Raw genomic sequence first — 25,267 nt, forward strand, 5'->3', positions numbered from 1 at the left:
CTGGTTTGGTCGACCATGAGAAATTATGCTTTTAAATGGTCGACCGAACATGTATTTTTCATACATTTCGGCTCTAAGTCCCTTATACCTTAACCCTATTCATGTGAGCATATATATTAAAGCATGCATGGGGGTCCTAAGGTCTTTCCAAGGTCATGATTTTGAGTAGGGACCTAGAGTCGTTCTAAGGTCTTTGAGCTTGTAGTTCCTACATGCATTAAATATTATAGACCTTTTTCTCCTAATTACTATTACAGACCCAATGTAGTGGGCTATAGAATTATGATATTTAAATAATGGAATTTTAAATAGGGCCTCATCGACGAACAAAGGGGATTCATCGGAGAGAGCACATGAGGGAGTCGTTGACGGGGACGTGTCTTGTCAACAAGAGGATACCAAGAGATTGTTTTGACAAATCTGAATTTTGTCGATGAGGGGGAGATTTCGTCAACGAATTGCCTTCTTGACCTCGTCGACGAGGTGACATGGCTCGTCGACAAAGGCCAGTGTATAAATAGCTCAAACTTCATTTTTTGGCTGAATTTTGACGCACCAAACCCTCTCTCTCTCCTCCCTTCGTTTCCCCTCTCTTCTCTCTAAGTTTCTGGGCCAAATTTATGCCGATTTGAAGATCTAAAGCTACCACGACACTCTTTGAGAAGTTCTCTACATATCTACTGGAGTGAATCATCGGTGGGGCTAATTTGAAATTCATCCCTGATTCAAGGCAATACTATTTATTCATAATTTGGTCTTCCCATAGTTAAAGGAAATTTTATTCAGGAAGAAATACTGAAGTTTAGTTCTGGGAGTTGTCGTTTTCAAGGTATTGAATGGAGAACCTTGTGGGGGCAGGATCAGTATATTTTAAGGGTCTTTTTATAAAAATCAGGTAAGGGAATAAACTAAAGCAGGTATTTTTCCATGAAAATTATTATTAAATTATTAGAATAATTATGTTCAGGAAAGCATGTATTATATTTGCATATTATTGAGAAAATACATATTTGGGAAAATACGGCTATGATACTGAAATGTATGTATAAGTAAGAAATGCCAGAAAATATGATTTTAGAAAAGAATGTATGGTTTTATTCAGCATTGTGTGGCATGAATATTATTTTATGTGAAAAGTATTATGTTATGTCAATTTTACGAATAAAGTATGTTTTCAGAAATGATGGAATATTGCAGTACATTCTGGTTTCAAAATACATGATAAATAGATTATTTATTCATAATAATATTTATGAATGTTTGGCACAAGATCGTGATTGATAGCCGGCGCAAGGCCATGTAATATGTATGATTTTGGCACAAGGCCGTATTTATGGATGTTCGGCGCAAGGTCATATGTATGAATGTATGTTATTACAGAAAACGCTATCAATCTATTTATGTTAGACAAGTATATTATCATGTATTATATGTTATAAGAACCCGGATGATAGTATAGTTCAGTTTTAGGAGCACGGTACCGTAGCTATACAGATCAGATTATTATGGTTCAGACTTGTGCTAACTGTCCCTGCTAATAAAGGGGGTAGGAGGTTGATAGTTGATGTGACTTTCAGTGTAGAGTTGTAGACGTCCACCTGACAGTTCAGACTAGGGTGTGGTGGGCCCATCGTACTTACAGACATTATTGACTCGGCAGTGATCGCCTAGCCATTGTTGGGTCCCGCCTTTGGACTGCACAACTCGTCATGGGGGATAATAAATTACATCAGCTAGCTATACATCATGGGTAAATTTTCAGTATTATTAGCTATACCAGACAGTTCATAAACAGTACGATTTATTAGAAATATGAAAGTATATGTTTATGCAGTTATTAAATGATTAATGTTTTATAGTATACGAAATGTACTGTATATTTATCTTAGTATTAAATATTCATGTTGCCACACGATTGTATTTAATTTATTTTCCCTTATTAAGAGGTGTCTCACCCCCAACATTAAATCATTTTCAGGAAACCCACAAAGACCGGAGGATCGAGGCTGCCGTTTAGATAGTGTGATACTACCCAGCTCGGAGGGTAAGTTTTGATCTAGGAATAGGAGATTTGAGTTGTGGGTTCCTAAATATGTGTATATTTTCTTGTATTTTGGTGATTGTATATAAACAAAGTATTTTGGAATCTAGTTGGCTTTGGTATTCTGTATTTTGTGGTTATGAGAATATGATTTACATTTACTGCTGCTTAGGTTTCCGCTGTGAATGTCAGATGTGTGCTCGTTACCCACGGGTTCGAGTTGATTGTATTAATAAATATATTTTACTATATGATAAGACAAGCAGGTCGTTATAGTTTGGTATCCGAGCCTCGGATACTAGGTTCTGTAGACTTTAGAATGTAGCAGTAATAATACTAGAGTATAGGATAAGGGAATTTGAGGTCTGGTTTTGTAGTCCAAATGCAGGACTTCTGTGGTGATTTGTGTGATTTTCCTGGGGTGATGGTTTCAGGAAAGCCATGGTAAACTATCGTCGGGTTACATATCTAGGTTGTAGGATTGAACCATGAATTAAGATTAGGAGAGATGAATTAATTAAGAATATATTTTATTTCTTGGATGACATGTATAGTGAAGGGGTTCTAAGTTAAGTTATTTATTTTTCAGGACGGACCCTAGTGGCAGTAGTGCCTATGCCAATGGAAATAAGAGAGCTAGGCCCTCAGGCACTACGGGTGGTGATTCAGATGTCGTATTGCGTAGCGTGGCACAACAAGTCATGGCTGAAATCTCCACGAGTTCTATAGAATAAGGTGGTTTGTTGCTAGGCCACGGTAGCTCGATCGAGAAATTCATTAAGATAAATCCTCCAGCTTTCTCAGGAGGAATGGATCCTACAGTCGCTGAAAACTGGGTGTAGGAGATTGAGAAAAGTGTTTGCAGTGTTGCAGTGTACTAAGGAGTAGAGGGAGCTATTCTCTACATATAAATTGACTGGGGAGGCCGAGAGATGGTGGACGGCGGTGAAACTCCTAGAGCAACAGAGGACAGTACCTGGAGATGACATGGGAGCGATTTAAGGAGATATTCTTCAACATATATTTTCTAGCTTCATCTAGTGAAGTTAAGATAGAGGAGTTCCTGAATCTGAAGCAGGGACATCAGATGGTATAGTAGTACGCGGCGAGGTTTATTGAACTATCTCACTTCGCTCCATACATTATTCCAGACGAGGCAAAAAAGGTATGACAGTTTGAAATATGTTTGAGGAGAGAAATATATAAGGAGGTATCAATATTGAAGTTGCAGGATTTACTTGATAAGGGTTTTATACGACCCAAGGTATCCCTATGAGGAGCTCCAGTACTGTTTGTGAAGAAAAAAGACGGGACTAAAAGGATGTGTATAGATTATAAGGAAATTAATAAAGTGACAATCAAGAACAAGTATCTTCTACCCTGTATAGATGATTTGTTTGACTAGCTCCAAGGTACACGGGTGTATTCTAAGATTGACCTCAGATCAGGCTATCATCAGGTGAAAGTGAAAGTAGAGGATGTATCGAAGACAACCTTCAGGACCAATATATGGACATTACGAGTTCTTTGTTATGCCATTTGGTCTGATGAATGCTTCTGCAATATTTGTGGATTTGATGAATAGGATTTTTCATCCATATTTAGATCAGTTTGTTGTTGTTTTATTGATGATGTACTGGTCTATTTGAGGAGTTGTGAGGAGCATGAGATGCATTTGAGGCAGGTTTTACAGATGCTTAGGGATAAGAAGTTGTATGCCAAGTTCAGAAAATGTGACTTTTGGCTCGAGAGAGTTGTGTTTTTGGTGCATGTTATCTCAGGGGACGAAATTTCTATGAATCCCAGTAAGATTGATGCGGTAGTGAATTAGGCTATACCGAGGAACGTCCAGGAGATTAGGAGTTTCTTAGGGTTAGATGGTTACTACCTTCGTTTCGTTGATTGATTCTGAGCTTTATCAGGTCCTCTGACATAACTGACTAGAAAGAACGTCAGATTTGATTGAAAAGATAGCTGTGAGCAGAATTTTCAAGAATTGAAGTAGAGGCTAGTCACAACACCAATACTGATCATCCCGTCAAGGGGTAAGGGTTATGTCATTTATAGTGATGTGTCCTTAAAGGGACTTGGTTGTGTATTGATGTAACATGGTAGGGTGGTGGCGTATGCTTCCAGACAGTTGAAAGAGTACGAAAAGAACTACCCTACCCATGATCTTGAATTGGCTGTAGTGGTACATGCATTGAAGATTTGGAGGCATTACCTGTATGGTGAGCGGTGTGAAATTTTCTCCGACCATAAGAGCATAAAGTACTTCTTCACTCAGAAGGAACTAAATATGAGGCAGAGAAGGTGGTTGGAGCTTATTAAAAATTTTGATTGTACCATCAGTTATCACCCAGGAAAAGCAAATGTGGTAGCTGATGCATTGAGCAGGAAGTCTGCGAGACCAACGTTGGCGGCTATGGAGATCCAGTATCTGATCATGATGGACCTGGAGAGACTTGACATTGAATTTGTCGAGAGTGATTCTCAGGTATGTATCACCAGTTTAGTAGTGCAACCTACTCTACGGGAAAGGAGTAAAGCCGCTCAGAAGGAAGATCCAGAATTAGTAGAGGTAATGGTCATAGTGCAGACTGGTCAGGGAGAGGAATTCTGCATTACAGATGATGGAACTTTATGGTTCCATTCCAGATTGTGTGTTTCTGCTGATGTTGACATCAAGAAGACCATTTTAGAGGAGGCTTGCAAATCTTTGTATACAGTTCGTCTCAGCAGTATGAAAATGTACAAGGATCTACGAGAGTTTTTTCTGGTGGAGTGGTATAAAGAAGGAAATTGTCAAGTATGTAGTGCAGTGTCTGATGTGCCAGTAGGTAAAAGCTGAGCACCAAAGGCTGGCGGGTCAGTTGCAGCCACTATTTATCCCAGAGTGGAAGTGGGATCATATATCCATGGACTTTGTTTTAGGGCTTCCATTGGCGTTGCATGACTAAAATGCGATTTGGGTGATTGTAGATCGATTGACTAAGACCACCGATTTCCTTCCTATCAAGATCAACTATTCCCTTAACCGTATAGTGGAGGTGTATGTTCATAAGATAGTCCATTCTCATGGAGTGCTTGTGTTCAGAGTGTCAGATCGAGACTCGCATTTCACGTCACATTTCTGGAGGAGTTTGTAGGAGGCTTTAGGGTCTCAGTTATCTTTTAGCATGACATTCCATCCTTAGTCAAACGGGAAGACTGAGAGGACGATATAGATACTAAAATATATGCTCCAAGCATGCGTATTATGTTTTGGGGGTAGTTGGACTCAGTTCATGCCATTGGTGGAATTCGCGTATAATAACAGTTATTAGTCCAGCATTGGGATGACACCGTTTGAGGCTCTATACGGTAGGAGATGCCGTTCTCCTCTATATTGGGATGAGATGGGTGAGTGGCAAGTCGTGGGACTAGAGCTAGTGCAGCAAGCATATGATAAGGTTCGTCTCATCAGGGATAGAATCAGTGCAGTTTAGAGCTGATAGAAGAGTTATGTCGATAATCACCGCATGAAATTGGAATTTGATATAGGTGATAATGTATTTTTGAAGATAGCTTTGTTAAAAGGGGTTATGAGGTTTGGAAGGAAAGGTAAACTTAACCCTAGGTTTATCGGTTTGTTTGAGATTTTAGAGAAAGTGGGACCGGCTGCCTGTAGGTTAGCTTTACTACCTGTGCTATCCAAGATGTACGACATATTCCACGTTTCTATGTTGAGGAAATACGCCTCAAACCCTTCTCATATTATCAGTTATGGTAAATTAGAACTCAGCGATTCACTAGTTTATGAGGAGGTACCAGTATAGATACTGGATAGAAGGGAACAATAATTGTGTAACAAGAAGATCCCTCTAGTGAAGGTTCTCTGGAGAAATCACGCGATAGAAGAGGCTTCTTGAGAGCTCGACGAATAGATAAGATAGAAATACCCATAGTTGTTCCTTAAGGTTCAGTCATGATAAAAGAAAATGTAAGTAATTATATAATATTTATTTTTCAGGTACATGTAATAATTTAGTTAGTTAATAATATTTTAGTTTTCGGGGAAATTTTTATTTTACTTATGTAATCTCCCAGGACTTGGAATGTAACCACGGTATTCCTCCGCCATAAGTGAGGGTAAGTAATAAAATAAGTATATTGTTTTGGCTTTAAGGGATGATGAATTATATGAATAGAAAATTTAGAGGAAAAAATTTTATAAGGAGGGGAGAATGTAGTGCCTCAAAGAATTATGATATTTAAATAATGGAATTTTAAATAGGGACTAGTCGATGAACACAAGAGATTTGTTGACAAGAGCACAAGAGGGACTCGTCGACGGGGATGTGTCTCGTCAACGAGAGGATGCCAAGAGGATGTTTTGGCAAATCTGAATTTCGTTGACGAGGGGGAGAGTTTGTTGATGAATTGCCTTCTTGACCTCGTCGACGAGGTGACGTGGCTCGTCGACAAGGGCCAGTGCATAAATAGCTCAAACTTCATTTTTTGGCTAAATTTTGACGCACCAAACCCTCTCTCTCTCCTCCCTTCGTTTTCCCTTGCTTCTCTCTAAGTTTCTAGGCCGAATTTATGCCGATTCAACGATCTAAAGCCACCACAACACTTATGAGGAAGTTCTTTGCATATTTGCTGGAGTGGATTGTCGGTGGGGCTAGTTTGAAATTCGTCCCTAATTTAATGTAAGGCTATTTATTCAGAATTTGGTCTTCCCATAGTTATAAGAAATGTTATTCATGAAGAAATACTGAAGTTTAGTTCTGGGAGTTGTCTTTTTCAGGGTGTTGAGTGGAGAGCCCTGTGGGGGCAGGACCATTATATTTTAAGGGGCTTTTCAGAAATCAAGTAAGGGAATAAATTAAAGCAGTTATTTTTCCATGAAAATTATTATTAAATTATTAGAAGAGTTATGTTCAGGAAAGCATGTATTATATTTGTATATTATTGAGAAAATGCATATTTGGGAAAATACTGTTATGATACTGAAATGTATGTATTAGTAACAAATGCCAGAAAATATGATTTTAGAAAAGAATGTATGATTTTATTCAGTATTGTGTGGCATGAATATTATTTTACGTGAAAAGTATTATGTTGTGGCAATTTTACGAATAAAGTATGTTTTCAGAAATGATGGAATATTGTAGTGCATTATGGTTTCAAAATACATGATAAACATATTATTTATTCGAAATAATATTTATGAATGTTCAGCACAAGGCCATGATTGATAGCTGGCGCAAGGCCGTGTAATATGTATAATTTTGGCGTAAGGCCGTATTTATAAATGTTTGGTGCAAGGCCATAGATATGAAAGAATTCTGCAGAAGGTTATTACAAAAAATACTATCAATCTATTTATGTTAAACAAGTATATTATCATGTATTATATGTTATCAAAACCTTGATGATAGTTCAGTTCAGTTTCAGGAGCACGGTACCGTAGCTATACAAATCAGATTATTATGTTTTAAACTTGTGCTAACCGCCCCTGCTAGTAGAGGGGGTGGGAGATGGATAGTCGATGTGGCTTTCAGTGTAGAGTTGTAGACGTTTACCTGGAAGTCCAAACCAAGGTGTGGCGGGCCCATCGTACTTACAGACATTATTGACTCGGCAGTGGTCGGCCAGCCAATGTCGGATTTCGCCTTCGGGTTGCACAACCCATCATGGGGGGTAATACATGACATCAGTTAGCTATACATCCTGGGTAAATTTTCAGTATTATTAGCTATACCAAACAGTTCACGAACAGTACAATTTATTACAAATATGAAAGTATATATTTATGCAGTTATCAGATAATTAATGTTTTCTAGTATATGAAATGTACTGTATATTTATATTAATATTAAATATTCATGTTGCCACACAGCTGTATTAGTTTATTTTCTCTTATTGAGAGGTGTCTCACCCCTAACATTAAATCATTTTTAGGAAACCCAAAAAGACCGACGGATTGAGGCCACCGTTGAGATAGTGTGATACTACCCCACTAGAGGAGTAAGTTTTTATCCAAGAACAGGAGATTTGAGTTGTGGGTTTCTATATATGTGTATATTTTCTTGTATTTTGGTGATTGTATATAAACATAGTATTTTGGAATTTAGTTGACTCTAGTATTCTGTATTTTATGGTTATGAGAAAGTGATTTACATTTACTGGTGCTTAAGTTTTCGTTGTGAATGTCAGATGTGTCCCTGCTACCCACAAGTTCGGGTTGACTATATTAATAAATATATTTTACTATATGATAAGACAAGCAGGTCGTTACACCTGAATTGAACAATAATGAAATACAATATCTTCAGGTTCTTCACGCTTTACTTCATGTGCCATTAGTGTATCTGCTAATATAAACCTACACATGAATTAGATAGTCATTAAATACTCGAGTATTTGTCATAATCAAAATAAGATATGAACCATTGGGTCAACATCATGCATGTAGGAACTACTAGCTGAAAGGGCTTAGAACGACTCTAGGTCCCTGCATATTAATTGAAAATCAAATGATCTTAGACAAGACTTCCGTCGACTGATGCCGAATTTTTTCAGTGTCCTAAAAAAGACCTAGACTGACCTTAGGTCCCCCATGCAATGCATAAAAGAGTGCCCTATTAAAATTAAGTTGATCATCATATAAATAAGGTTTAAATACAAAAGGATTATGACTAAAATGCACCTAAACTGCATGCTCGATCGACCAAACTAGAATGCATGAGGAGCATTCGATAGATTGAACTGGTCCATGGTCAACAGCTTGACCGCACTATGGTCGACTGTACATTGCCGAGTTCATGCAACTTGGTCAACCGTACTCCCACCAAATCAACATTTTGATCCCTCGGTCGACTAACTAGATTTATACGAGCAACACTATGGTCGATCAAACCCCCACGTAGGAGATTCTAACTGCCCGATCGACCAAACTACCTAGTTCAAAACCACCTAGTTGATCGAACCATGCGAATTTGGGAAAATCTCTTTTAAGACCCTTAGTACGGTCCACCGAACTCTTAGTTTATTTTTTGCATGGTCGATTGAACTTTGTCACTTAATCAATCAAACCTTAAGTTTGGTCGACCAATGCTCTTGGGTTGGACGATATTTGCCGAGGTTAAAAACTTCATTATTTTTATTAACCCCACTTAAAATTTTTCCAAAATGACCAATATGTCCCCAACGACTATAATTCTTCCCATATCTATATATAGCCTTTCATTTGCAAAATTAAGGGGTATTGGGTTTTAGATTAGCAAAAATTCTCTGAAAATTTTATTGGCCAAAATCTTCCCTACTTCCATATTCTTCATACTCAAAGTCATATACTATTCCATTGATCATTCTATTGCAAAATCCTTTTGAGAAAGAGCATCTTGAGTTATTCCATATAGTTCCTTTGTGCCTATACTCTCACATAAGTGTGTTGATTTTTGATTTTAGTGAGAGTAAGCCTAGAGGTCTTCACAATGATTTAATTCATAAATTCATTTATGGGAAACCTTTTTAAGCTTGTGAGTCTTTGCATTCTCATTGCAAGATTCAAAAGCTTGTTTTGTGTTGTGAAAAAAAATATTTCTGACAAAGCTTGTTTTTCAAAAATATCTCTTGCGGTTGAACTATTGAAAATCTTGTTTGAGATATTTGATTGAGCTATTGAAATCTTTGAAACTATATTTGTGGTTGAAATTATTATATGTATAGTGTTTCAAAGATAGATTGCCAACACATACACTCTTACACTTTGGTTGTATATTGATATAATACTGAGAGTAGATACACATATTTGCACTGAGCTTATAGTTATTATTGTGTTTGAGGTGCACTGATTATTAGTTGTGCATAATGGTACATATCTATTTGTGTAAGAAGCATTTCCGTGAATGCAAAATTTTATACATATTTTTTGTATTCCAGGCATAGGCCTAAATAGGGAGACTATCCCTGGTAAATAGTCAAAGATTGTCTTAGACTTAGTTAGGAAAGCTAGGTACACCATCTTGGTGAGGTGTAGGTTGAGGTCAGTTCCGCTAATTGACCTGGTTGTAATTGGTGCCGTGCCACCTGTTAAGTGAGCTTTAGTGGAATCCTCGAGCTTGTAAGCTAGAGGCAGAGACATAGGCAGTATTGGCCGAAACCTGATAACATATCGTGTGTGCATTTTATTTTTTTATAATTTATTTATCACACATGTATGTTATATTTTGAATGTCACACGTGATTTAATTTCCGTACATTTTATTTATCTGCACATTTGAAACTGTATAGACAAACCCTAGGTTGAAAATATACTATTGCTAGATTAGCTAAACATAGGAATAAATTTTAAATTTCTAATTCACCCCTGTTTTGGGAATACACCAAAAATAACAATTGGTATCAGAGCCTCATTGCACTAGACTTAAACCTTTTTGCAAAAAGATCGCAATGACTCGATTTGGTGTATCCCCATTCAACAAGGGACAGTTACCTACTAGGCCTCCTGTATTTTGTGGTTTTGATTACACCACCTGGAAAATTAGAATGAGCATTTTTGTAAAATCTATGAATTGGAGGGTCTGGCAGGTGATTGATAAGGGAATTAGTATGTTAGTAGAAAATGATATTAATTTGATGCATGCAAATTCATATGCCATGGATCTACTATTTTGTGCTTTAGAGTATAATATTTTGCTTGAGATTATGGCATGTACAAATGCAAGGGAGATCTAGGTTAAGCTAGAAAAGAGATATAGAGAGACCCAGGAAAAAGAAATTGTCACTCCAAACGATGATCAGGTAGTGGCTAATCATGAGGAGGTTGCATTAGTAGATGATGAGGTATATGAATCTTGCCCTACCTCATTTATTGATTCATGTAATGAAGCATGTGATGATTCTTATGCTGAATCTTGTGATATATCATATGTTGAATCATCAGTTGCCTCTAATGACTACTTTGACGATAATGCATGTATTAATTCATGTGATGTTTACTGTGATGATTCTTGTGCCAAAACATGTGATAAACTATATGATGAATCATCTATTGCTTTTTATAATAATACCTCTTATGATGCATGCATTGATGCTTTTGAGTGCTATTATGATATACCTGATGCTGAAGCATGCAATGATTCATGTAATAATTATGATATATCTTATGATGAATCATGTATTGAATTTACTATTAAAAGCATGTCTTCAAACAAAGAACTAGAATGTACTTTATCTAAAATGCATAAACTTCTAGTTCTGACATCTAAGCATAAAACACTTTTGAAGAATGAGAACAAAAAAATAGAAAAACAAATAAAGGAGTTAGAAAATTATCATGCTATTCTTGAAAAGAAAAAGATTGAGAAAATATTGAAAATTATATGCTTGGAAAAAGAAACAGATGATTATGCTAGATGTATACTGAAAGCTAAAAATGAGAAGAATAATCACAACAAACCCTTAGAATTGAGAAGAAATATTTCTTTAAAAAAGGATTCATTTCTTAAATCCCATAACCTTTTTCATGCCTAATTAAGCAAAAACAAAATATATAAGCATGATCCTTCACGTTTATACAAAATATGCTAACTTTATGAAAGAAAAGGGCACGTGCGGTTTCACTGTCTACTTAGAAGTATAAGAGGCTTAGAAAAGGAAATGAAATGGATAATAAAAAAGGCAAGCCCCGTAGGACCTAAGGAAAAATGGATTTAGATTAAAATTATCAAATTAGTTATTTTTCTCCTCAAACCCTAGCTAGGATTAGATTTAGGGGTTAGTAATGACATTAGGCTTGGGAAGTGACTTAAGTTTAAAATATAGAAGCTTAGTATACACATCCACTTCCAAATTGACAAAGCTACTACGTCTGGTATATAATTCAAAAAGCTTGACCCACACTTAAATATAAACATCTTAAGTTAAGCATACTTTGTCCATTTCACAAAGTTGAGGTTTAGGGATTCGTCTCACTAGACATCCTTTATTCCTAAACCTATCTTTTAACATAAAGGCCTGGATCAAAACTTAGACATTACTCTAGGTTTAAGCACGCATGATCATAAATTCCAAATATTTCAAAGTGGCTATTCAAAAGACATTGTTTCTCAACCAAAATTAGGGGGCATCCACTAAGGGAATCAAGTCTTCATTTAAATATCATAAAAGTTTCCCTTTGAGTTTAAATTATGAATCCTCTAATTTTGGTTTATCTCATCCACAAGAAATCCTTACCAAACCATGATCACATTCGGTAAGGTTTCACCCATTCCTTGGTTCGTATCCTTGCTCCTCTATGTGATCATATCTAAAGGATACTTTCCAATCACCAAAGAGCAGTGTTCAAAAATTCATATACTCTTGGTTACTTTTTGTCTAAATGGTTTGGACATATTTACTATCATAAAACTATTTTAATAATGTCCTACCTGAAAACTAAGGTGTAGTCCCAAGAGGGGGGGGGGGGGTTGAATTGGATTTAAAAATTTCTTTTAATTCACTTCAAGAAATTCTTGACTTCTTGTTGATTTATCAAATACACAATGAATATTTAAAACAAAATTCAATTCACATCCACAACACAAGAATTTAAACAATCAAGTAACCAATCAATCAACCAAGCCAATCAATTTTCCAATTAACCACAATATCCAAACTAAGATATAAGATTAAGCTTTTGTTTGTTTGCAGCCTTGTAAATATAAAAGTTTGATTCAAGCCCTGTGGTAATGAATTTGCTTTCTTAAATGATTTTCAACGAAACATCCACACTCTTCCCAAAATTCAAAATTCAAATAAACTCTAAGTTAATTTATCTTTGGGTGTTAACCAATTAACGTACTCACTTATGGTTTTCGCAAAGTATGGTTTAACCAATGTACTCCCTTTCAAGTTCCGCAACTCAAATCAAAATTAGACTTTAAGTTTATTTAATTTCCAAATTTACGTAGTATATATGATTAAGAAATTAAATCACCCACGTAGTTTATATATGCTGAAAGTAAAGAGTAAACGAAAGAGAGAGTGAGACCATGGATTTTACGACGTTCGGCTTATCCCTAGTCTACGTCCTCGCCTTTGGCAAACCACCAAAGGATTCACTAAAAACTAGTTCCTTTGCCGGGTGGAACAACACCGTTTACACACTCCTTTAGTAGGCTAGAGCCCGCCTCTCCAAGTGATATCCCCTCACTCGGTCACTCCTTTAATTAGGCTAAAGCCCACCTCTCTAAGTGATATCCCTATGCTTGGCCAACGATCCAAACACCTTGGAATGTCAAATAACTACAAGAAACACAAGATACAAGCTGCGTACAAGTATACTCTCACAAGGAGCAGATTAGTATAATTTTAAAATTATGTACTTTAATGTAATTCAAAATATATAATTCATATTGAAGCTTTAAAAGTATATCACCGAATGGTTCTTTCAATGGATGAAAGAATTAGAACTTGTAGCACAAGATTGATGATTTGGAATAAGCAAATCCTCAATAGAATTCGTGCAAGTTGAGAATGAGAGAACCTTTGAGAATTTTGAAAACAATTGAGAGAGATTGAATGCTAAATTTAATTCTTGGTCGTTAAATCAATTGAACTTGGGTGTATTTATAGAGGTAAAAAAGTATCTAGCTTGTTCCCCAAGTTAACTTAGAGTAGGGTCCAAGATTTAAATAAGTTTGTGCCCCAAGTAATTGAATTTTTCAAAATATGTCTGTTGTGTATTTTAAATTCTGCTGCGTGGCAATTAACTGTGAGATTTCAGTCAATCTCCTATCAATGCATTACTCATATAAAAGACATAGGAAGTAGGGTGGTAGTCGCCTGTCAATATGGGGTCAGATGCCTATCACTGAATAACTCAGTTTTTAAAGACAAAGGGTGACAGTTGACTAACAAAACTCATTTAGTCATCTCAAAATACACTGTCAGTCGCCTGTCAAGTTCTAGACAGTTGGCTGACATGTTTTTGTTTATACATTTTAAATCCTCAGTATGACAGTAGACTGTCCATCTAGAGTTAGTCGTCTAGCAAGCAAAAAATTTGGTTTTAAACTTAGTTTTGTTTTCTCTCTCTTTGCTTACTTATTTCTTGGAATATCAATTTTTTTTCTTTTAAAAATATGTTCCAAGATCTAAAACTAAGGTCTTTATGTCTTGTTTGCATAATGAGCTTCAAAATGAAAATTTTTACTTGAATCATACTTGAAGTACTTACAAAACTTGTCGTGAAGACTCATTTGACTCTTCTTTGCTTTGAGTTATCTTTATTGCTAAACTTCAATGATCCTGAATTTGATGTGATCAAGATTTATCTCTCTTGATCTTTCTATATTGCTTTAGATTTTGAGCTTCATTGATCTTTGAGCTTTCCATGTTGATCATTTGAGCTTTCATTCTTAAAGCTTTTTCTTTAATATCAATGCTCTCATGATCTTCAAGTTTTAATCCATGCCTTAATCTTGATATAATCATCCTTCTTTGAAGTACAAGCTTTCATGAATTCTTTAACCTTGCATTCATCATTGAGTCCTGAAAAGACAACACTAAATATAGCATGTTAAGTTCTACTTGTTTGTTTGCATCAAAACAAAATGTTAAGTCTTGTAAGGCCAATACTACCTCTCCTAAATACTCTTCTAAACTTAATAGAAATGTAACTATTAAGAGTATTTATTCTTTACGTTGCTCTCAAAATGTTAAGTCATATCCTTTAAAGCTTCATATCCTTACAAATGAGTTGAATGGCTAAGTTGATCTCCTAAGTCTCAATCTAGAAGAAGAAACATATTTTAAAGGAAACCTATGCACGATCACTAAAAGTTTAAAGTCATTCAAATATGTTTCTCTCACACGTATTGAGATTCATAAGAAAAGAGGTAAGATAGGCTTAGCTCACAAAAAAGATATTCATTGTGAATTTTTTTGGTTTGTTAAGCCTATAATCAAAATGCCAAGTTTATTTCATTGAATACCCTTAAGTCACTTGGCCAAGAAACTTAAAGCATATGATGGCATAAAATGAGTCGAGTACAAAATTCAGGGGGAGCATTACTCTTTCATGACTATAAAAATTAAATGCTCTCATTATCTTATAATATCTATGCCCATGTGCCTTTATGAATTACAGCATTGCAGTGAACTCTTAACTATCCTCTGCTCTTTACTATGCATATTCTTTAATGGATAGTTTATATTTCATAAATTGTTGATTACTATTGGATTGCATGCTTGTGTTGAAAGCCTCCTGCATGACGAATGGATTGATGTGTATTGCATGCTGGTAGTGGATATAAGTTCTCGTGTGCCTTGAATCGAATCATATATTGCTTGATTGAACCTATTAGCTACAAGTTTTATAAGAAAATGTCTAATATATAAGTGGCATGCTACCGAAATTTTGAAAGGAATTTTCCCCAAGGAAAACCTTGTACATGGATGATTATGATAAAATTAATATTAAAATCTTTTTGAAAGGATGAGTGAAAACTGAATATATTAAATTTTATCCTAGCATGATCATCGAATAGTCAGAGGACTTCAGCTCCATCCCTAGAAAAGAGCATAAGAAACTTATATGCATCACTACACTTATTGAATGTTGAGGCTCTTCTGAAGTCCCTGAATATTATATCCTGTGCTTGAAGCTTTATGATTTGATATGGAATGTTCTTGGGTCATGAACTCTATTGTATGCCTTAATACAAATTCTCAGATGTATTTGTAACCTATAGGGATGATTATACTAGACGCATAGTAAAATGCATAAATCTTAATCCATTATGCTCCTTTTAAAAGACTTAAATATGAAGGCTTATACTACGTGGCATGTTAAATGAAATTAGTCTTTAAGCGGTATAAGCAGTTTATCTCATCTAAGTAATAATTCAAATTGATAGGGGGAGCATCTAGAATTAAGTTACTACCCTATTTTTCTTATTCCTATATTTAGCTTAGATCTGTTATTGAATCAAGTGTGGCATGTATTTGAATGAAATGCTTTATTAAAAAAATCTTAAGTTGAAATATGTTAATTTGCCACATTCATTTGATTTGCCATATGATCTTGCATGTGATTGTTAAATTTTGAGGATCATTATGGTTATGGTTTTTTAGTTATATTTTAGTATGTGCTTCCTTGACAAACTAGAAAATTTGTGCTCGCTTGTTTTAAATTGAAGTTTCTTTTTTAGCAAGCACACCCCCAGTACCTTTTTGCAAACATCAAAGAGGGATATATAGTTATATATATATATATATATATATATATATATATATATATATATATATACATATATACAAATATATATATATATATACAAATATATATATATTTAAATTGCATAACTGGTTCGATAACTTCACATGAAAATACATGCAAACTAGTTAGACTGTTTTTATGCTCAAACCTTCTATTTGGTACCATATGTCGTGTGCTTTTAACTCAAATCTCTCACGGTTCTTATGATATATTTAAATTACAATGGTTTGTGTATATTTTTGGTCTAATCATGTTTGTTATTTCGTTTGAACCTTTTAATGACCAGTTATACAATTTGTGTGCTTCATCACTATATTTCATGCTTTGTGAACTTGGCTATGTTTTGCAATGCACAGTTCTCATATCTATTGCATGATAACGATTCTATTTATGTTTTATGTCTTGATCATACTGGAACTGTTTGAGTTGAGTAGTTGTGGATAAACTGTTAAGATCTTAAAACTCAAAACATGTCATTTTTATATAGGTATTTTTGGGAAAACGCCCTATTTTCAAATAGAATGCTGCCGAAACTTTTAAAAATTTTCCAAACTTATCTTGTGTATTAATGCATCACATACACAATGTCTATAGCTATTTATTTTATAACCCTTTGCCAAAAGGGGGAGATAGAGATGTGAGGCAAGGTGGTATTTAGTACTTGAATTCGGTGTCCTCTAAAAGACCTAGACTGACCTTAGGTCCCCCATGCAATGCATAAAAGAGTGCCTTATTAAAATTAAATTGAGCATCATATGAATAGGGTTTATATACAAATGGATTAGCACTAAAATGAACCCAAAATGCATGTTCGGTAGACCAAACCAGAATGCATGAGAAGCATTCAATCGACCGAACTGGTCTGTGATCAACAGTTGACCACACTATGGTTGATCGTACCTTGCCGAGTTCATATAGCTTGGTTGACTGTACTCCCATAGGGTCAACATTTTGACCCCTCGATCGACCAACTAGATTTATGCGGGCAATGCTCTGGTCGACCAAACCCCCACGTGGGAGATTCCAACTACATGGTCAACCGAACTATCTAGTTCAAAATCACCTAGTCGACCGAACCATGTGACTTTTGGGAAAATCGCCTTTAAGATCCTTAGTCCGGTTAACCAAACTCTCAGTTTATTTTTTGCACGATCGATCAAACTTTGACACACGGTCAACCAAACCTTAAGTTCGGTCAACCGGTGCTCTCGGGTTGGACGATATTTACCGAGGTTAAACGCTTCATTATTTTTATTAACCTCATTTAAAATTTTTCCAAAATGACCAAGATTTCCCCAACGACTATAATTCTTTCCATTTCTATATATAGCCTTTCATTTGCAAAATTAAGGGGTTATAAGGGTTTTAGATTGGCAAAAATTTTCTAAAAATTTTATTGGCCAAAATCTTCGCTACTTCCATATTTTTCAAACTCAAAGCCATATACTCTTCCATTGATCATTCTATTGCAAAATCCTTTCGAGAAAGAGTATCTTAAGTTATTCCATGTAGTTCCTACGTGCTTATACTCTCATATAAGTGTGTTGATTTTTTATTTTAGTGAAAGTAAGCCTAGAGGTCTTCTCAATGATTTAATTCATAAATTCATTTGTGGGAAACCTTTTTAAGTTTGTGAGTCTTTGCATTCTCATTGCAAGACTCAAAAGTTTGTCTTGTGTTGTGAAGACAAATATTTTTGACAAAGCTTGTTTTTCAAAAGTATCTCTTGTTGTTGAACTTTTGAAAATCTTGTCTGAGATATTTGATTGATCTATTGAAATCTTTGAAACTATATTTGTGGTTGAAATTATTATATGTATAGTGTTTCAAAGATAGATAGCCAACACATACACTCTCACACTTTGATTGTATATTGACATAATACTGAGAGTAGATACACATATCTACATTGAGCTTATAGTTCTTATTGTGTTTGAGGTACATTGATTATTACTTGTGTGTAGTGGTGCATATCTACTTGTGTACGAAGCATTTTCATGTACGCAAAATTTTATGCATATTTTTTGTATTCTAGGCACAGGTTTGAAGAGGGAGACTAGCCCTGATAAATAGTGTAGGTTAAGGTCAGTCTTGCTAATTAAGCTAGTTGTAACCGGTGCTGTTCCACCCAATAAGTGAGCTTTAGTGGAATCCTCGGGCTTGTGAGCTAAAGGCGGGGACGTAGGCAGTATTGGCTTAATCCCGATAGCATATTGTGTGTGCATTTTATTTTTTCCTAATTTATTTATCGCACATATTTGTTTTATTGTGAATGTCGCGCATGATTTAATTTCCGCCCATTTTATTTATCTACGCATTTGGAACTGTATAGACAACCCCTAGGTTGCGAATATACTGTTGTTAGATTAGCTAAACCTAAGAATAAATTTCAAATTTCCAATTCACCCTCCTCTTAGGAATACACCAAAAATAACAATGTCGATACCATTCCTCACATGAGTGTCTCCGTGGATAGGCAGACGGGGGCGTCTGCCGAGCATGTGGTTGAAGCGAAGGAAGACATCCAACAGACACGTCCTTATGATATGACTTCGGAAGAAGGTATTGAACCATACACGAGTGCGGATGTTGGTGCGATGCCTATTGTGGATTTGAACGAATGTCTGGGATCGTCGTTCGAGCCACAGACGTACGAAAGACATGTTCTTCACATGGATGATCATGTAGTTTGTGAAGAAGTTTCAGGAAAATGTCCAGGATCATTGTTTGCCATTGTGAACAATGCATTAGATGAGGGGATGAACATTATGAATGATATTAATTTACAATATGACACGTACGAGTAGGAAACAGGTGAAAGTAAAAATGAGTTTCCCGATGATGACAACCCACCCACCCGTGCCACGAATGATGCCACGTACAACTCACATTTGATGGATGAACCTCTTATGTATGGTTTAATTGACATCGATGCTGTAGATTTGTCACATGATGAGGAGCTTCCTACACGGGTGACTCGTTGGGATGAATTGTCTACGATGAGTAAGGGGATGCTATTTGGGTTGAAGGATCATTTGATAGCTGTAGTGCGAATATACCACACTCAAACCCACCATGACTTCCACCTTCTATAGTCTACCCCAGTGTTATGGGTTGCTAGGTGTAAGGAGTCTAATTGCGAATGGAGAGTGCGTGCAATGTATTGGATGAAACAACAGTTATTCGAAATCACCCAATATGGTGATCCGCACACGTGTTTGAACGAACTTCTCTTACAGAACTATAACCAAATCACGTTGTCCCTCATTGCTAGGGAGATCATGAATATGATCAGAGGTGATGCATCAACATTAATTGCCACATTGAAAAAGTTCATAGATCATCGCTTTGGCTATTCAATCTTGTATAAGAAGGTTTGGTTGGGCAAATAGAAGGCGATTACCCAAGTATTTGGTGATTGGGAGATGTCTTATCAAACATTGCCGAAGTGGATGGAAGCGATATGCGTGTACAATCCTGTTACTATAGTCAAGTGGAGGTGGACTCCTATTCCAGGTAGTGAGCACACCGCAACATTTGTATCGTATTTTGGTCATTCGCAGCATCTATTCAGGATTTTCATCACTGCCTTCCCATTATATGTGTGGACGGGACACACTTGTACGGTAAGTACAAGGGTAAACTTTTAATTGCAATGTGCCTAGATGCAAATAGGCAAGTTTGGACACATGGAATTGGTTTCTATGCTGTCTTCATTCCATTACAGATAGGGATGACATTTGCCTTATATCAAATCGACATCCAGGAATTCTTGCTGCAGTACAACGCAACCCGATTGGCAACCACCACGTGCCCATCGTCGATTCTGCCATCGACGCGTGGTCAGCAACTTTAGCACGAAAGTACACAGTGTCAATTTTAAGTGTATGGATAAGCGAGCGGGAAGGGAGGATCAAGTAAGAAAATTTCACAGATGGATGGAGAGGATATTCGATAAAGGTGGGGAACCATCAAAGTCATTTTTCAATCAGATCCCTCCTCATATGTGGACTTATTGCCACGACGGTGAAAGAAGGTAGGGGAACATAACAACTAACCTTGTGAAATGTTTCAACACCATCTTAAAAGGCGCCATCTGACTCTGCTGCCACCCCATCAATGTCATTTTTATTGGATGACATTTTCAGTGGGAACAACGTCGATGCACCTGCTATGCCGCCTCATTCTCGTCTAGAGACATCATATTAGTTCTCTCCGTGTGCGCTTCGCATGGATGAGGATTACGCAGTATCTCTTGGCAGAGATGATCCACATATAAGACGATGGGACAGGACACATGATGCAGATGACCAACAAGGAGAGGGCAGATGCAGAAGGCAGCCAGCACGACCCCAGAGACGACCTCGCTACAACACCGAGTAGTATAGCATTATTTTCATTTCATTTGTATAGCATTTGATTATTTTCATTTCATTTGTATAGCCATGTGTCTTGTGCACACTTCATATAATATTATCAAGAATGACATTTATGAAATGTAAACTTTGAAAAAAAAAAAAATTTTATATGATTTTATCCAACATAAGCACTATGTTTTCATTATGGAATTTAAAAAGTTGTTTCTTGTTTATTTCATGTTGAAATTTATAAAAAAAAAAAACAATTGCACCATCATATATTCTATGATGCCTACTTATATTTATCTTAAGTTACGAATCCTTACATTGTGATGCAATTCAAATGTACTTATGGCTTGAAGTTATCTGTATAAATGAACTTTTATGAACTCTTGTTTATAAGATATTTTCGCACTTTCACGTCTAAAGTATGTATGCCGGAGTGAGATGTGAAATGTACACAAAAAGTGAGGGAGAGAACATGGCTAACCCAAGGCCTTAGATCTCCGAATAAAATTTTGTGTCTACATATATATGTGCATTCTCAAAAAAAATAAACTTTTTAAATTAGACTATTGCAATGAATAACATTTAATCCATTCATATTGTTTTAAGAAGCATTATAAATAAATAAAAAAAATTGTTAAAGAAGAAGAAACTAAAAAATTTCATGCATAAGATTTTTGCTTGATTCCATATGTTTGGACATTAAACTAGATTAGCAATTCATTCATTCAATTAGATGGAAATATATTTTATAATTCTTTTAAAATTATAAATTAAAACACATTTTGAGTTATTAACTTTGAATTAGAATACTTTGTTTTTTTAATTGGGTATAATGCATTTTTAATTTGATATATATATATACGCCTGGTAAATCTCGCAGGACCAACCTGCAAGATTTAATTGATAGAGCTGCCCAGTTTTTGACACGTGTTTAAATCTCACAGGATCAACCTGCGAGATTTAATTGATAAGGCTGCCCAATTTTTTGACGCGTGTTTAAATCTCATAGCTTTGTCCTGTGGGATTTGCTTGACTAGGGCTTCTACGTTTGTGATGCATGTTAAATCTCATAACTTGGTGCTGTGAGATTTGTTTAAATCTCGTAGCACCAAGCTACGAGATTACGGAAGCATTAAACTAGGAAATTTTTTCCCAAATAGAGTATTATTTAATATTTTATTTTAAATTAATAATAAAATGGGAAAAAAAATCCAAAATTGGGCCTTGGTTTATATATTATGGGAGCTCAGCGAAATCAAAAAATTTTGAACCTTTCTCATCCATCTGTCTCTTAGTTTATGTTTGGTTATTAGAATATTATTCTTAAAATTAGAATAGTTATTCCATAGGAATGAAATAAAAGAGCAAAAGAATAATTATTCTTAGTCCTTTACTTGGTTTGCAAAAAGGAATACCCACTCGTACCCTGTATTTGGAGAGACCTTGGATTTCGATAAGATGTAGTATAAAATTGTATTGACATTTGTTCAAATTTATCCAAATTCAAATTGAAGGTATGAAATTCATGCTTCTAAACACTCCATATTGCTTTTATTCCCAATTTACCCTATTAGTTGCTATTCTTGGGGGCTGTGTTCTTTTAAATCTGCTGACCAAATATCATGTCTTAACACATGTTGAGATTTTATGTATAAATAGTGGCTTAGATAAGATTTTTACTTAATTATTATTAGTACATTTGTTATTTATTTTTGTGCTTGTTTTTTAACATATGCTTTTTTTTGGACTAATTCAAGACTCCAATAATCCTTTGTGTTGTAAATGAAATAAAAGAGGAATACAAAAAAGTATGGAGCTATAGAAATTCAACAGTCTAGTACTTCAGAAACTAGATGCTGCTAATCATCTTATTATCTCATTTTATTATAAAACATGTCCTTATATAGGCAAATGCATTGGCATCCCAAAGGTTAACCACATAATGAACCACTATGTGGGCATACCAAAGGTTGTAACCTATTATCTAGATAGTCATCCACATAAGTATACATGTTTTACAACACTTCCCCTTGGATGACTATACACTATGAATATGCCTCGTTAAAACCTTCTTTAAGGAAAACCCTGTGGGAGAAAACCTTAACGAAGGAAAAAGAGTACAATATTCATACTTTCCTTAAAAAATATAATTAATTAAGAAATGTCCTTAAGTTATGGCATTCCAATGTTATGTACATGTTTCTTGAAAATTGAAGTTGTCAATGTTTTTGTGAATAGATTTGCTGGGTTGTCACTTGAACGAATTTTGCTAATATCAACATCTCCTTTCTTTATAAGTTCATGAGTGTAAAAGAACTTTGGTGAAATATGTTTAGTTCTATCACCTTTTATGTACCCACCTTTGATTTGTGCAATACTTGCTGCATTATCCTCGTACAATATTGTTGGCGTGTCATTCTCTAGTGATAATCCACTTATCCCTTTAATGTGTTAGATTATAGTTCTTAACCATACACATTCATGACTTGCTTCGTGAACTACCAATATTTTTGAATAGTTTGAAGAGGTAGCAGTGATCGATTGCTTTACAGATCGCTATGAGATAGCAGTATCACCACATGTAACAATATAACATATTTGAGATTGAGCTTTGTGAGGATCAGAAAGATATCCAGCATCAACATATCCTTTCAACATAGACTTTACCCCCTTTGGGTAAAACAAACCCATATCATATATGCCGCGAAGATAACGAAGAACATATTTTACTCCATTCCACTGTCTTTGAGTAAGTGTAGAACTAAGCATTGCCAAAAAATTTACGAAAAAAGCTATATCTGGTCTAGTGCAATTTGCAAAATACAAGAGTGCTCCTATTGCACTAATATAGGGTACTTCAAGACCAATGATTTCTTCATCATCTTCTCGAGGAAAAAAAAATTCCTTTTTCACATCATGTGAATGAACAACCATCGGGTTCAAATTCTTTCATTAAGTAGTCAGCAGCCATTGAGGTCTCTTTTGGAGTTCCTACTATCTTTATGTTGTTGGCTTTGGTGTATTCCCACTAGGGGGCTGAATTGGGTATTTAAAATTTCTCTCCTAGGTTCAACTAATCTAGCAACTATATTACTTAACCCAAGGTTTGTTTAAACATATACCAATACCCCAATAAAATAATACTGAGCAGATATATAAAACAGATGCAGCACACTCAGTATTTCCCAATCATTCACAGTATTTAAAACATGTACAACATTCATATAACAATTCAAATATAAACATACATGTGCATAAATTAAATTGTGAAAATATAAAGAGTATAGGAAAATAAAAGGCCGACATAGGATATGTTATCGGGGTTCGACAAACTATCGCAAGCTCAAGGATTCGACAAATGCTCACTTAATGGGTGGAGCGGCACCGGTTACAACCAGGTCAATTCACGGGGTTGACCTCAACGTACACCTTACCAGGATGGTGCACCTAACTTTCCTAACCGGATCTAAGCCAATGTGGGACTATTTACTAGGGCTAGTCTCCCTCTTCAGGCCTATGCCTGGAATACAACAAATTTAATATAAATTGCATACAAGTAAAGTGCTTCTTACTATGAGAAAATTTGCACCAATATGATCAATCAAATAATGCACTCATATATGATACGAATCAAACCTCAATGTGAGTATGGTGATTTTCTAAAACTAATCTTTGAATAAAGATATTTATGATAAGTGCACTTCAAAGATTAACCCTAATAATTTTTTTCTCCAAAAACTATATTTCAATAAAAAGGTGTAGGAGAACCAAGGGCTTTTACTTTCAAATGTTCTTTGCCAAAAATAATGATATATGATCTTTGATCTAAAACAAAGTATGCAATAAATATGTTCAAAGAACTTAAACCCTTAAAATCTTCCCAACAATGATATTCAAATATTCTAACTCAAGGGAAGCTAGGGTTATAGCTAAAAATAATTTTTGCAATGAAGCACAATGAGCTTTTGGAAATCTTTACAATATATGTGCAAAGATCCACAAGCTAGCTGTATGTTTTCTCCAAAGATATTTATCAATGAAATATATAGAGAAAAACTTTAAATTTACTCTCAAGATAATGATTTTAAAAAGAATGAGATTTGAGAGTATAAGCAATATGATTTGCAAAAGATAAAATGCCCAAGATAAAGAATACTCTCTTGAAAAATATAATTTGAATAAATAACAAAGAGAGGATGAAAAATAAGCTTAGGAAGATGAAAAATGATATAAAAATTTGAGAGGATTTTCTAACTAATCATCTTGCTAATTTTGAGTTATGAGGGGGTATATATAGACTTCTTAGGAAATACGACTGTTAGGGACATATTAGGGATTTTTGGAACATTTTAAATAAGGTTAATAAAATTTTAACCGTGTTTTAACCTCGGTAATTATCACCAACCCAAGAGCACTGATTGATCGGCTGAGCGGTTGGAATCTCCTATGTGGGGGTTCGGTCGACCAGAGCTTTGCCCATATAAACCTAATCAGTCGACCGAGGAGTCAAGACGTTGACCCGTGTGGGAGTTTGGTCGACCAAGTTGTATGAACTTGGCAAAGTTTGGCCGACCGTGCTATGGCCAAAATGTTGACCTCTGACTG

This window comes from Malania oleifera, chromosome 13 (assembly GCF_029873635.1).
Source record: "Malania oleifera isolate guangnan ecotype guangnan chromosome 13, ASM2987363v1, whole genome shotgun sequence".
NCBI classification, from domain to species: Eukaryota; Viridiplantae; Streptophyta; class Magnoliopsida; order Santalales; family Ximeniaceae; genus Malania; species Malania oleifera.